At 43.1% G+C, this 16,459-nt stretch overlaps 1 protein-coding gene across 1 annotated transcript in view; it reads right to left on the reverse strand.

The window, feature by feature from the left end:
• pik3r5 (phosphoinositide-3-kinase, regulatory subunit 5) overlaps window positions 1-16,459 on the reverse strand; it is a 178,266-nt gene that overhangs the window by 112,230 nt on the left and 49,577 nt on the right.

Genomic DNA, 16,459 nt, shown 5'->3' on the forward strand with positions numbered 1-16,459 from the left:
TGTTAGGAAAGTGCGGATCGAGAGGGTTTTAAAATTCAGATTCTCAAATTGGAGGATTTGGCTTATTTGCTATCATTTCTTAATCTTGTGCTGCATTCGTGTTTGCTCCATAAAGCACTATATGGCAGTACGCTTGATGTGAAAGTTGCTGTATAAAGTAAAGTTGTGTGATGGGACTTCTTGGCTGGAAAATAACACAAAATAAATGTCTGTGCAAGAGCAGTACACTTTACTAATCACGGTTCTCTGAATACATGACTATTACTACTAAAAGAAGTTTTTTGTCTTTGGCTTGCCTGGCAAATTAGAGAGGCAGGGGAAATCAAAGCGAGCAGCCTCCGGATGTGGGCCATCAGCTCTTGGCCAGCTCACAGTAATTCCCTGTTGCTCAATGGCTATCTTTGGGTTGCCCAACACCTTTTTTTCCTCCCTACTTTTTTATATATATATTTATATACACACACATACGTATATACACATACATCCATCTGGTACCCAACCTGCTATATCCTAACTGCCGGAGCCAATCCCAGCCAATACAGGGCGCAAGGCAGTAAACAAACCCTGGGCAGGGCGCCAGCCCACCGCAGGGCGCACACACACACCCAGGGACAATTTAGGAGGAAACCCATACAGACACGGGGAGAACATGCAAATTCCACGCAGGGAGGACCCAGGAAGTGAACCCGGGTCTCCTAACTGCGAGGCAGCAGTGCTACCACTGCGCCACAGTGCCGCCCTACACACACACACACACACATATATATATATATATATATATAATGTGTGTGTATATTGTGGCAGACAACCAGGGACCTTGGACCACCGGGATGCCTGGAGAAGGGAAGGACCAGGAGAGGAACGATATCTTCCCTGGGGCGCAAGAGGGCAACACCCCTGGATAGCATCCAGGCCACGGATACGGAGCTGGGAAGCTCAACCCTGTAGGGGTCCGTGGCCACCGGCAGGGGACAACTCCGGAGTCTTGGCATAGAGCACTTCCGCCACACTCGGAAGTGCTGCCAGAAGAGAAGCTGAACTCACATGCAGCACTTCCGCCTGCTGCCGGATGTTAATTAGGACTGATTTAATTTCCAGGTGCAGTATAAAGGAGGCTGCCTCACTCCACTTGGGGAACCGGGGTCGGGAGGCAGAGGATGGAGCTTGCAACTGGAGGAGTGGAGGTGGCAGAAAGAAGGAAAAGGAAAAGAAAGAGAAGGACTGTGAGCTGAGCTATTGTGGTGGTTTGTGCACTGTGTATTATATAAAAGAAAATAGATAGTGTGTGTGTTGGATTTGGCTGTCTCAGTGTCTGTCTGTGTCCGGGCATCTTTCACAATATATATGTGTGTGTGTGTGTGTGTGTGTGTGTGTGTATATCCATCCGGGGGTCTGCTGGAGCCAATCCCAGCCAACACAGGGCACAAGGCAGGAACCAATCCTGGGCAGGGTGTGTGTATATACACAATATATATATATATATATATATATATATATATATATATATATATATATATACACACAAATACATACGTGTATTTGCACATACATATATCATAACTATAAGGAACATAAAAATATGTCTCTCTTCCTTTGGTAAGCACAAAGCACAGGAGGAATGATGACAGAGTTAGCTGCTGATCAAGGTGTCATTGTAAAGGCATCCAGCACTGCCCCCTGGTGGAAGCTTTCTTCCTCCTGTCTATACAGGGGTGTCAAATTCAAATCTGACTTTCTTTCCGATTGATTTATTATTTAATAACCAATTTCTGCCAGCAGCACTGTGAGGGTTATGGTTTTCGATTTCTCCAGTGCCTTCAATACCATCCAGCCATCCCTGTTAAGGGGTCAACTCAGAGACATGCAGGTGGGTGAGTCTATTGTGTCCTGGATTGTCTGTCGGGTAGACAGAATTTTGTGAGCATCTGATATGGATGTGAGCAACACAGGACTACCATAAGCCACAGTCCTGTCTCTTTAGTTTGTAGATAGATAGATAGATAGATAGATAGATAGATAGATAGATAGATAGATAGATAGATAGATAGATAGATAGATAGATAGATAGATAGATAGATAGATAGATAGATAGATAAGGCATTATTAAATAGATAGATAGATAGATAGATAGATAGATAGATAGATAGATAGATAGATAGATAGATAGATAGATAGATAGATAGATAGATAGATAGATAGATAGATAGATAGATAGATCTTTATTGTTATTGTCACTTTTACAAAGGAACAACGAAATTGAAGGTGCAGTCAACTCAGTATGAGGCATAAGAGTTAAAAAGACAAGAAGTGATAAAATAATAGCAAACCAAATAGTAATAAAAGTACTTTACAAAATATGCAAATTGCACTTGTTGACTTAAGGTCTTTATTGCGCATTGGGACAATGATATGGAGCAGTTTTATTCTGAGTTCAGAGCCATGATTGCTTTTGGATAAAAGCTGTTTTTAAGGCGGTTGGTCCCGGTTTTCATTGTTCTGTATCTCTTGCCCGATGGCAAAACCTGAAAGAGGCAATGACCGGGATGTGATGAATCCTGTGAAATGTCTACTGCTTTTTTGTGGCATCGGGAGGCGTAGATTTGTTCCAGAGTGGGGAGGGTACAATCAATTGAAGAGTCAGGTGGAGAACTTTGAGAACTGAATGCAGCGCAACATCAGCAAAACCAGGGAACTGGTTAATGACTTTCACTACATCAACAAACCTCCATGCCAGGTCACTATTCAGAAAGTGGATGGTGAGGTGGTGCACTCTTACAGGTACTTGGGGGGGGGGGTCCACATCAATGACAGGTTGGACTGGTCACATAGTAAAGAGAAACTATAGAAGAAAGGACAGAGCAGACTCTTATTCCTTAGGAGACTGCATTTTTCTACAACTCTCTGATGGCCAGTGTGGTGTGCTGGGCTGGTAACGTCACATCAAGAGAGGCCCACCAAATCAACAAACTAATTAAAAGGACAGGCTCAGTTATGGGACGTTATCTGGACCCCCTGGAGGTAGAAGGGGAGAAGAGAATAAAAACAAAACTAAATGCCATTATGAAGAATTCTGCACGTCCTCTCTGCGACACATCAACATTGAGGACTTTCAGACAGTGAATTATTCTTCACAAGTGTGTCGTTTATAGAAGCACAATGGGGGCTCCTTTATACCAACAGAAATATGTGTACATAGGGCTGTGACTGCCAATTCTGCAGTTTTCTTTCATTTACATTTATATAGCACTTTTCTCACTACTCAAAGTACTGAAGTTCTACTTCGCCTTTCTGAAGTAGAAGGTGATTCTTGTTGTTAATTTAACTCGTTAAAGTGCCATTTAATTGCCTCACTTGTGCTTTCTGTTTGGTCATTGTGGTGTATGTTCAGACCATATACCATATACTGTGTATATATATATATATATTGTGATAGACAGCTAGGAACCCTGTCCCACCGGGAGGCCTGGAGGAAGGAGGGACCGGGAGAGCGGCACTTCTCTTCCTTGGGCACCTGGACAGTCCTTGATCCCTGGAGGACAGCACTTCTGCTACACCAGGAAGTGCTGACGGACCACGGATGGTGTACGCCGGAGTGCTTCCGGGTTCAAGGGCAGCATTTCCATCACACTGGGGAGTGCTGCTGGAAGTTCGTCATCAGGCACCTGGAGCTCATCCGGGGCGTTATAAAAGGGGCCGCCTCACTCCATTCGAGGAGCCGAAGTCGGGTGGAAGAGGATGAAGCTTTCGAGGCAGGAGTGGAGGCAGCCCAAAGGACTAAGGACATATGGGTGGGTGGTTACCTAGGATCGATCCCCAAGAGGGGTGCGGTGGAGTGTGTACGCCTGATGAGCCCTAATAAGGGCAAAACACGTGTCGCATACTCTTTGCATTATTTGACAGTAAACTTGTAACATTCTATGATCTGCTTCTCACAACTGAGAGGGCACCGTGGCGGATGTTTGCCGACTTGCAGACCAACCACATGCGTTACCTGGTAGGTAACCACCCATACAATCAGATCGAGATTCAGACTATGAATGCTATGAATGTAATTAATCCAATCTCCAGGCTGTCAAATAAATGAACTACACGCCGTGGTGCAGTGTAAAGAGGCTTTGCTTCTGACGCTGACATCCGAGGTTCGATTCCCGAGAGGGGTGCGGTGGAGTGTGTACGCCTGATGAGCCCAAATGAGGGCAAAACACGTGTCGTGTACTCTTTGCATTATATGACAGTAAACTATGTAATATATATATATATATATATATATAAACACACACACGCGCACACACACACACTTATTTATGTATTTATCTTTTTAATAAGCTTCTGTTAAAAGCCAAATTTTCCCCTGGGGACAACTAAATGTCTATCTATCACACTGTGCAGCGGTGTCCAGCTCAGTCCCTGGAGGGCCACAGTGGCTGCAGGATTTCCTTCCTGCCACTCTCTTAATCAGTAACCAATTTCTGCTGTTAAGTGACTTCTTTTCCCTTCCGTTTAATTGCCTTTGTTATTCAACAGTCCTCTGAATTGCTTCTTTTTTCCTCAAATGGCAGCCAAACAAAAACAAGACTTGAAGTGAGCCAACAGATGAAATTGCTAAATTGTGGGCCGCAAACTCCAACCAATTCCAGTCCAACCATTTTCTGAAGTAGAAGGCGATCCATCCATCCATCCATTTTCCAACCCGCTGAATCCGAACACAGGGTCACGGGGGTCTGCTGGAGCCAATCCCAGCCAACACAGGGCACAAGGCAGGAACCAATCCCGGGCAGGGTGCCAACCCACCGCAGGACACACACAAACACACCCACACACCAAGCACACACTAGGGCCAATTTAGAATCACCAATCCACCTAACCTGCAAGTCTTTGGACTGTGGGAGGAAACCGGAGCGCCCGGAGGAAACCCACGCAGACACGGGGAGAACATGCAAACTCCACGCAGGGAGGACCCGGGAAGTAGAAGGTGATTCTTGTTGTTAATTGAACTCGTTATTTAGGTCCATGGCTGGTTGGTGCTCTCGTTCCACCACAGCAGAAAGCACCATCAAAATGTTTTGTGGACCTGAGCAGATCGACATTACTGAGACCTTCACCTTTCTTTGCCACGGACACAGGTTAGCCAGTCATGTGTTTGACTCGCTTATAGTTAAGGAATAAAACAAACAATTGAGGGGTCTAAATCTAAAAAAGCAAGTCAACTGAAATGAAGAGAAAAATCATTCATTAGCAGCAGAAAAAAGTCATTAATTAAGAAAAGGATTAGAATGAAAACCAGCAGCCATGGCGGCCCTCCAGTATCGCAGTTGCACACCCCTGATATAGTGCCTTTCACATCTGCCTCTCTATCTAAAACTACAGAGGTTCTGTTCCTCCCTTTATCACTGGTCACTACCACTTTGCAAAAATACGTCACATTTAATAACTGCACCAGCTGTCACTTCCTTGAATTTATGCCAATGCAAAACAAGGAGTCTGTTTTTGTCTTCTGTGTCAGCCCTCTCTTTCTTCTCTAACTGGTATCACTTTGGCAGCCTACTCCCTGGCATCACCCCAGCACCCCAGAGTCATTTATTCCATCACAATGAACAGGTAGAGTCCCACTTTCTCAGAATAGCCACAACTTCCTTCAATTGTGCATTTGTGTCTGCACAGAAGTTCTCCCGTGTACACAGATTTGCATGCCAAGATCCAGGGAAGAGCAGGGCAATTTGCATGAGACCCAACTTCCTAAAACAGCTGAAAAGCCGCCGTCAGAGAGTGCACGCATGCCCATCCCCCTTGTCATTGCCCACAAAGCCACCAACTGAAGAGAATGCACATTTTAAAAAGACAGAAGCAGGGCTACCTCAAGTTCTAATGGAATCAGTGAACTTCCTAAAATGTTTGCCATTTCTTCCATCTGTTGTGTTTTTGGCCCATGCCTGGTATGACGTTGAATTTAGTCTTCAATGTTCAATTCTTTGTCCCCTGCTATACCCAGGTCAGCTCTGTTACCTGTCTACCATTTTCAAGGACCCTTCCTCCTGTCGTGCAATATCCTAGCATACTGATAATTCTCCCATTTGCTCCTGATTTGCTTACTTTTACCAGAGTGGGATGCGTTTCATTTATTTACATTTCATCTGCCACAAATCTGTCCAAGTCTATATGCTGTCCAAGTCTCTCTCTGAGGATTCAACGGGTTCGTCTGCCTAGCTTAGTATCATCTGCAATTTAGCTTCTTATATATAATCCTATCCAAATCATTTACAGAAATGAGAACTCTGAATAGCTAGTAAACTGCCGGCTAGTGACCTGCTTTCCTACACACACTTGTCACTATAATAAGTTCATGACCGTGTCAGGTAAACCTCTAGTTTTTGTAAACTTTCAATTTATTTCAAGACCTAAATCTCATGTTGCAACTTAAATAGAATGGCTCCCTCTCACTCCCAACTGTGCATTAGATCAAGCATGTGCGGACTGTGTCCTCTTGCTAAGATTTCAAAAGTGAGATGTCCAGGGATCTTTCATGACCACAGAGAGTCTGGTCCTCAATTTTTTTTTTGTCCCTGTCACTGCACTGGGGCATTGGGATCCACATTCAGACCAACAGGGTGAGCACCACCTGCTGGCCTCACCAGTGCCTCTTCCAGCAGCAACCCAAGCTTTTCCTAGACCCAAGTACTGGTGGTATGGTTGACATTCTGACTTGGGATCCATTCCCGATCACTTTGGGACATTTCATCTTTTTTTTTTGTAACAGGGAAGCATAAGGATAAATAATGCATGTGGGCTTGCTTATGCTGTGACCCACCTGAATTGTTCCCTCTTTGGTCTGCCATTTAGTAATAATTCTTTCTTTGTCTTCCCCTCTGCCTTACTGTTAAGGCAGTGAACCAGTAGGATGAAGTAACTATTCACAGTTAGAGAGGATGGGTGCCTGAGAAGAGCTGACAGTTTAAGGGGCAGAGAAAAACCAGCTGAGGTCCATAAGTTAGGGCCACCAGGTGGCAATACTTTCCAGTGGCTCATTACTTGTAAAGTTTAGTGGGTAACGCCTCACTGCTTTAATGGTTCTGGCTGGAAAGCAGTAATATTAAAGAATGTGAAGCAGATATTCAGTCTACACTAGATTGGGGCAAACTAGTTTTGATAACAATGAAAAGCCTGAAAATAGAATCTGTAGGAACAAGAGTAGTGGAAGCTAGGTTAAGAAGTGAGGTGATGATTAGTGAGCAGCAGGATGGTTTCATGCAAAGAAAGAGCACCACAGATGCAATGTTTGCTCTGAGGATGTTGATGGAGAAGTTTAGAGAAGGCCAGAAGAAGTTGCATTGCATCTTTGTGCACCTGGAGAAAGCATATGACAAGGTGCCTCGAGAGGAGCTGTGGTATTGTATGAGGAAGTTGGGAGTGGCAGAGAAGTACGTAAAAGTTGTACAAGATATATACGAGGGAAGTGTGACAGTGGTGAGGTCTGCAGTAGGAATGACGGATGCATTTAAGGTGGAGGTGGGATTACATCAGGAATCCACTCTGAGCCCTTTCTTATTTGCAATGGTGATGGACAGGTTGACAGATGAGATTAGACAGGAGTCCCCGTGGACTGTGATGTTTTCTGATGACATTGTGATCTGTAGCGATAGTAGGGAGCAGGTTGAGCAGACCCTGGAGAGGTGGAGATACAGTATGCTCTAGAGACGAGAGGAATGGTCAGTAGGAACAAGACAGAATAAATGTGTTTAAATGAGAGGGAGGTCAGTGGAATGGTGAGGATGCAAGGAGTAGAGTTGGCGAAGGTGGATGAGTTTAAGTACTTGAGATCAACAGTACAGAGTAATGGGGATTGTGGGAGAGAAGTGAAAAAGAGAGTGCAGGCAGGGTGGAATGGGTGGAGAAGAGTGTCAGGAGTGATTTGTGACAGACGAGTATCAGCAAGAGTGAAATGGACGGCCTACAGGATGGCAGTGAGACCAGCTATGTTATATGGGTTGGAGACGGTGGCACTGACCAGAAAGCAGGAGACAGAACTGGAGGTGGCAGAGTTAAAGATGTTAAGATTTGCATTGGGTGTGACAAGGATGGACAGGATTAGAAATGAGGACATTAGAGGGTCAGCTCAGGTGGGACGGTTGGGAGACAAAGTCAGAGAGGCGAGATTGAGTTGGTTTAGACATGTGCAGAGGAGAGATGCTCAGTATATTGGGAGAAGGATGCTAAGGATAGAGCTGCCAGGGAAGAGGAAAAGAGGAAGGCCTAAGCCAGCAGTTCTCAAACTGTGGGGCGCGAAAGTAACAAAAAAGGGGGCGCGAATGTTGCCATATGTGGCGTAATTTTGCTATTCGTAGGGAAATTTTAAACATGTAACGGTGTATCGGCAGCAAAAAATATGGGAATAAATTTTATTAGGGTTTCAAAAAAACGTTAGAAGTGCGATTAAAACTGTTATGAAAATTCGGGTTGCAAATACTTAAAGGTTGAGAAATGCTGTTCTAAGCGAAAGGTTTATGGACATGGTGAGAGAGGACATGCAGGTGATGGGTATAACAGAACAAAATGCAGAGGACAGAAAGATAAGGAAGAAGATGATCCACTGGGGCTCCCCAACGGGAGCAGCTAAAAGAAGAAGAAGAAGAAGAAGATTAACACCAAGTTCTGTGATTAACAAAACAAAATGGCCACTTGTCAGATAATCTTGTATCTCTATCAAGGGTCAAATGCCAACAACAGCAGGCAAAGCAAACCATCAGAAGAGAAGAACTACCCAGACAGTATTCCCAAGTCTCATGTCTGCAATACAATCAATTCTGGTGGGCCATGAAGAGATCTCCTTGAGTCACAGGTCAGTCCTGTGTTATCCCCCACAGAGGAAATGAAAACATCACCTTCATCAAAAAAAAGAAAGTCCAAAGACGACAGCAAGATTGCTTAATTCCCTCCGAAAAGCAGAAGCTGCATCCCTGTGGGCGAAACCCATTGACTAAAGGCAAAGTGCGCAAATGGCACTCGGTGACAATACTGACACTTACTGAGGAACACTGCTGTGACAGGCAGGGTATCTTTTTACGCCATCACATTTCCTCTTAGGTGTCCACTGGACGTTGCAACCTCCCCACCACCCAAGTTTCATCAGTGCTTTCACAGGATACAATGGCTATTGTATGAAATTTTTCAATGGTGGAGTTTCTTGAGTTATAAAAGCGTGACTTGGTGGGCTTACTTTCATGTCTTTGGGTTTTTTCTTTTTTTTTTTCCCACTGACCCATCTCCTTAGCCGTGAACTTCATGGGGAGTATTTGTGCCAGAGCTGTTTGTCCTTTCGAGTCAGAAGGCTCCAGAGCCCAAACATACAGTTTGATCAATCAACTCCAATTATAAAATCAAGTTCAACACATACGAACATTTCCATTCTACTTAAGAGGGCTGGACCTGTGTGCTCAAAGAGATCCTGATCTTCCATGGTATGAATGGATAATATTTTCAGTATTTTTGAGTAACTTGTAGGCATAATGTTTTGATACTTGGTCCAGCATCTCAAAAAAACTATTTGTGACATTAGCACCATTTTGAAATGAAGTTGCCACAACAGAAATATGTAAAAAATAACAAAGTGCATTGAATATGACATCACAGTCACAATGGTTTGCCCCATGAACTCTCAATAATTCAAAGATTTTTGCGCATGTGTTTATACTCCACCAATTCCCAGTTAAAGGCTCTTGTACTTCATTTCCTCCATTTTAGTTTGGGTTTAGTGGTTTAGTTATGCTATGCTATTAGAGTTATTTTGCCCTTCTGGCTACAAACTTCTGCCAGTTATGTTGATGACGTTTCCCTTTTTGATTCCTATATACTCTAAAATATCTTCCTACAGCTGCTATCAGCTTAAGTTTCCCAAGTCCAAAGACATGTTATAAATTAACCATTCTGATCTCATATATAAGTAAAACTGTGTCATTTCTGTTTGTCTGTTTATTTGTTCTCTAATTATGCAAAAATGGCTGAACCGATTTTCACAAAGTTTTGCACACATCTTGCCGTTGGTCTATCTTAAAAATTTAAGATACTAGGGGGCTTTGCCCCCTGCTCGCTTTGCTCGCCAACCCCCCGGCCTGCACTTCGCACCAGCCACTTTGCGTCTCTGCCACTCACATATGTGGATTTCACTTTCACCAAAGAACAAATCTTTTAACTCTGGCAGATAGGCCTCTTCACTGGGAAGAAATACTACTTTTCCCTGATGGCAACATGAATTAGACAATCTACAAGTCTCTGATTTAAAGTTTAGATCCGAACAATATATCTGATATCTTTTCGCTGTTCTGTTATTTCACCGAGTAATAATTTCCATTTGTTTGCGCTAATGTAATCTTTACTCTCATTTTTTTGAGACTTTCGAATTTTAGTATATTCATTATCTCTAACCTGCGCTGCATGTGTATCACGCCAACGTTTTTGAATTCTTTACGACGTTCTACTTTGTCATCAACTCTTTGTCTTTTACTTCCGGCCCCAGGCGTGGTTAAATCTCTTGGCACAAAGTCTTGTCTCGCGGGATGTGAAAGCATCTCTCTGACAACGTTACGTCTCGTCCCAGGCTAAAAAATCTCATCTCGTCCCAGGACTTATTTACTATAATAGTAATGTTGAATCTATAATATCTATAATAGAATATGTTGAATCGGGAAGAGGGGTTATAATGGAATGGGGGGGGCGGGCAACTAAAGAAAAGCCAAAAAATGGGGACTACAATTCCCATCAGGCAGGGAAGAGGATATCGTCTTCAGCATGCACAAGGTATTGTAGCAGCCAAAGCAGAATGCCATCAAAGACCACGGGTATCTATAGCATTTTCTTCTCAATTAACTTAGCATTGTTTGGCAGGAATACGGCTTTTGCCTAAGAGTACCCCCTTTTTGACTCATCATGGGTTGTGTTTGGCCATATTAAAATTTCCTAAAGTCCATTTCTCACCTGTTTATTTATGCCTGGGCAATGCTGGGTATTTTGGCTGATTTACCTTATAGGTGCAGTAATTTTGTTGACTTGCTGACTTACCAGTCATGATATTTGCCTCATGGATGCAACCTCTTCATTATTAGAGTTGCGTTGTTGTCTACAGCCAGGGCTGTTCTTTTTTTTGTTTGTTTTTTAACCTATCTTGTAATTATTTCTGAATTATTTATTTTTTGTTAATGACTTTCATTTATTTATAATATTTTTTGTCAGATTCACTTATCATTTGTTATTTGTGAGAGATAGATGAGAAAGATGTGCAGCAAGTTAGGGTAATAAAAGATAAAGATGGAAACGTACTCACAAGCGAGGAGAGTGTGTTGAGCAGATGGAAAGAGTACTTTGAGAGGCTTATGAATGAAGAGAATGAGAGAGAGGGAAGAGGTTGGATGATGTGGAGATAGTGAATCAGGAAGTGCAACAGATTAGCAAGGAGGAAGTATAAGGACAGCTATGAAGAGGATGAAGAATGGAAAAGCCGTTGATCCAGATGACATACCTATGGAAGCATGGAGGTGTTTAGGACAGATGGCAGTGTTTTTAACCAGATTGTTTAATGGAATCTTGAAAAGTGAGGGGATTCCTGAGGAGTGGAGAAGAAGTGTACTGGTGTCGATATTTAAGAATAAGGGGAATGTGCAGGACTGTAGTAACTACAGGGGGATGAAATTGATGAGCCACAGCATGAAGTTATGGGAAAGAGTAGTGGAAGCTAGGTTAAGAAGTGAGGTGATGATTAGTGAGCAGCAGGATGGTTTCATGTCAAGAAAGAGCACCATAGATGCAATGTTTGCTCTGAGGATGTTGATGGAGAAGTTTAGAGAAGGCCAGAAGAAGTTGCATTGCGTCTTTGTGGACCTGGAGAAAGCATATAACAGGGTGCCTCGAGAGGATCTGTGGTATTGTATGAGGAAGTTGGGAGTGGCAGAGAAGTATGTAAGAGTTGTACAGGATATGTACGAGGGAAGTGTGACAGCGGTGAGGTCTGCAGTAGGAATGACGGATGCATTTAAGGTGGAGGTGGGATTACATCAGGGATCCGCTCTGAGCCCTTTCTTATTTGCAATGGTGATGGACAGGTTGACAGATGAGATTAGACAGGAGTCCCCATGGACTGTGATGTTTTCTGATGACATTGTGATCTGTAGCGATAGTAGGGAGCAGGTTGAGGAGACCCTGGAGAGGTGGAGATGTGCTCTAGAGACGAGAGGAATGAAGGTCAGTAGGAACAAGACAGAATACATGTGTGTAAATGAGAGGGAGTTCAGTGGAATGGTGAAGATGCAGGGAGTAGAGTTGGCAAAGGTGGATGAGTTTAAATGGGATCAACAGTACAGAGCAATGGGGATTGTGGAAGAGAGGTGAAGAAGAGAGTGCAGGCAGGGTGGAGTGGGTGGAGAAGAGTGTCAGGAGTGATTTGTGACAGGCGAGTATCAGCAAGAGTGAAAGGGAAGGTCTACCGGACGGTAGTGAGACCAGCTATGTTATATGGGTTGGAGACGGTGGCACTGACCAGAAAACAGGAGACAGAGCTGGAGGTAGCAGAGTTAAAGATGCTAAGATTTGCCTTGGGTGTGACGAGGATGGACAGGATTAGAAATGAGGACATTAGAGGGTCAGTTCAAGTTGGACGGTTGGGAGACAAAGTCAGAGAGGCGAGATTGCGTTGGTTTGGACATGTGCAGAGGAGAGATGCTCAGTATATTAGGAGAAGGATGCTAAGGTATGGAGCTGCCAGGGAAGAGAAAAAGAGGAAGGGCTAAGAGAAGGTTTATGGATGTGGTGAGAGAGGACATGCAGGTGATGGTGTAACAGAACAAGATACAGAGGACAGAAAGAAATGGAAGAAGATGATCCGCTGTGGCAACCCCTAACGGGAGCAGCCGAAAGAAGAAGAAGAAGAGAAAGAGAAATAGATACAACTTTATTTGTCCCTGAAGGGGAAATTTGGCTCTTTAAATAAATAAATACATAAATAGGTATATAAATAAATAAAATACACACATGATTAAGTCTGAACACACCCTGGAATTGCTATAAGGCAAACTCAAAATAAAGACAAGTTCTAACTTGGCCGTCACAGTACCATCGCGGAGCTATGCAGACATATTGCTGTTGGGATAAAGGAAGCCCAGTCATGTTTTTTGACACACTTCTGCTGAATAATTTGCTGGCTGAGAGTCCTCAGTGTTGGTGTGCATGTCACTCACTAGGAACCGGAAAGCACATAAATCCCAAAAAACACTTCCATAAATGCCCACTAAAGGGGGTATACTACCAAACCTTGGCCAGACATAATGGCAACACAAAATCTTTATAAAAATAAAAAATGTTTACTTCCACAAAAATGTGGTCTCACTACGAAAGAAAAAAAAGCATTAAAGAGTTGCCAGCAAGGAAAGCTAAGGCAAACAAAGTTTCAATACAATTATCCAAAAATGAAAAAATCCAATAAACACATAAGCACAGCAAAAAAAACCCAAAACAACAACAATAACTCACCAACTCCTTAACACGTACGAAATGAACCACCAGGAACTATGGGAGACCCTCTAGATTTTTAGGGCGGAGGGCAGTTCCTGGCAATGATTGGCAGGTGGCCATGCCTCTTGGGGGAACCACATGGAATATAACACAGGCAGCATGTACACAAAGACAAAAACAAAAACAAAAATCTATACACATAATCAACATAAAAAGAATAAAAAAAGAACAAAAGAGAGACATTAAACATGTATTGAACCCCCGTCAGGGGAGGAACCCCAGCTGAGACATAACACTTTAAATATGCTGCTAATTCATATACTTGTGGGTGGAGACACAGGGGGCGGGGCCACTCTGACATCACTGTTGCTGACTCCTCCTTCTGGCTTTATATTCTCAGTCAGAAGTGAGACTCAGAATTGGTTCATCGCGTTTGTATTGGAGTCCCTATTGGGAGAATTTCTCTTTCTTGTTTTGCTGGATTTTGGATTTTCTTGCCTGGTTATTGGATTTGCCTTTGAAATTTGTGCATTGGGACTTGAGTGCTTTGATTACCTTTTAGACAAATGTTTTGTTCTTTTGAGTATTTTTGCCCGGTTTTCTCTTTTTGTTAAATACATTTTTCATTTCTAAAATATTACATTGTCGTTTTGATTACAAGCTAGACAGATTCTCTCCCTCGTAAAGCATTTTTGTGAAATTTCATGGATTTTCTTTTTTGTGCATTGTTTGAACTTTGAAGACAAGCTGCAGATTTATAGGCATGTCTATGCCGAAGCCTGCTGGTAGCAGTGAGGGGACTGGCTTGCTTGGGTAAGCACCTTCTATGCTGTCCAGTGAAGGTCCTGGCCTACTTTATGGATCTTTTGGAGGCCTTGTACCCCTTATTGCCATGGCTCATTGGCAGTGTGACATTATAATACTGGTGTTATTTAACCCTTAAACTGGCGTAACCAGCTATATTTGGTTTCCAATGCAATTTGCCAGCACACCGCAGCCAAATATATTCGGAGACATACATTTCTTGAACACCGCAGCTGGCTATAGTCGGTTCCCAGTGCAATTTGCCAACATGGTGGAGCTGATCAGTCAGTGCCATACATTAGTTGAGTAGCCAGCTCATTACCACTGGTGCCCCCTGCAGCACTGCAGCACCACTCTCCCTGGGATTCATCCGCTGCACTAGAGTAGCCTGCAGGCGTCAGCGTAGGCCTCTGTGTGCCTGTGTGCAGCCAGTTCAAGCGCAGTCGGCTCGGTGATTTATTGAATTTCACCATTGGCATCAGTTGCACCTTGTACATATAATAATAGATTATTGCAGTAGTTTTTTGTAGTTTTTACAGTTCATTGGCGGTGTAAAATAATCAGAGTTGCAGTAATTGTGATGTTCTTTGCATAAAAAAATATGTGTTCCATTAAAATTTCACTTTTTCTTAGTGAATTGGAGCAAAGTGCAGCAAAAAAGTGGCATCCAGGGGTGCATTAACCTCCCAAGTTTGTAGCAGTTTAAGAGTTAGGATGAATTTATATGCTATGTAGTGTCTGATCGTTGGACTCACATACAAAATCTCTTCTCAACTTGCCAGTAAGAGAGGCATAAGTTTCTTCCACACTTTTTCTTATTTCAATTATGGTTTTTTACACTCTTACTGAGATGTCTGCTAAGCTGATGCTGATATCATCAAGTCCTTCCAGTGGGAACCGTAAATACAAAGAGGACTGTTTCATTTATGTTAGCTAGAATGCCCAGAGGGGGCTGGGTGGTCTCATGGCCTTGAACCCCTACAGATTTTATTTTTTCTCTCCAGAGTTTTTTTTTTGTTTTTTCTGTCCCCCATGGCCATTGGACCTTACTCTTACCCTATGTTAATTAATGTTGTCTTATTTTAATTCTTACTTTGTCTTTTATTTTTCTTTTCTTCATCATGTAAAGCACTTTGAGCTACATTATTTGTATGAAAATGTGCTATGTAAATAAATGTTGTTGATAATTTTGTAAGCAGACAAAATTTGAAGTAACCAGGAGAAGGACATGAAAGTAGAACGGGTGAAAACCAGGAGTTCAAAGTAAAGCCAAAAAATGAAGAGCACAATTCAAAGTTGAGGACAATAGCGAAAGGCTGATATACTAAAGAATGAAGCACAAAGATTTAAGCAAAGCGATTTTATAGTTTTTATTATCCGCAGCTGTTGAAGCAGACATACACGGAACAGGCACCCTCAGGCCCAAAGAAAGCACTCGGAGTCTCGGGACAGGCAGCAGAATCAGGCTTTATTGTACGGCCCGCATACAGACTCAGCTCAGATTGAACAATGAGCCCCCTGCAAGGAGCACCTTTTACTTTTATTACAATTTTTAATTATTCAATTTTATTACAATTCTTATCAATTATTAATTATTATTAATTCTTCTTGCTATATGGTTGCAAGACATGGACGCTATCCAGTGACCTGAGACGAAGACTGGACTACTTCAGTACTGTGTCTCTCTGGAGAGTCCATGGCTACTGCTGGTTTGACTTTGTTTTGCTCATGGAGTCCCAAATGAGGCTCATTACCTAAATTGTGAAGGACTGTCAGTTACAGCACTACAGCCAAGTGGGGTGATTCCCCGAGGGTGATCCAACTCGTAGGATCCTTATTGTTGAGGACCCGAGTGGTTGGACCAGGCCAAGGGGTCGCCCACATAACACCTGACCGTGGCAGATAGAAGGTAATTTCCGGAGGGTAGGACTGGACTGCCTGGGGGGTTGCCAACCAGGATCCCGAGTTGTTTCATTGTGTGGTGGGTGCGGCAACGCAGTGTACCAGTGCATGCTCGCCAACTTGACTTGACTTGACAATTCTTCCTCATTTGACTTCTGGTATTCCACTGCTCTAATTAATTCCACCAATAATTCTTAGTTGAGGGGGTGTCAAACCCCGCTCTGTCCATCTTATCTGTTACATAAGGACTGTTCTCTCCTCC

The sequence above is a fragment of the Erpetoichthys calabaricus genome, chromosome 14 (assembly GCF_900747795.2).
Source record: "Erpetoichthys calabaricus chromosome 14, fErpCal1.3, whole genome shotgun sequence".
Taxonomy (NCBI): domain Eukaryota; kingdom Metazoa; phylum Chordata; class Cladistia; order Polypteriformes; family Polypteridae; genus Erpetoichthys; species Erpetoichthys calabaricus.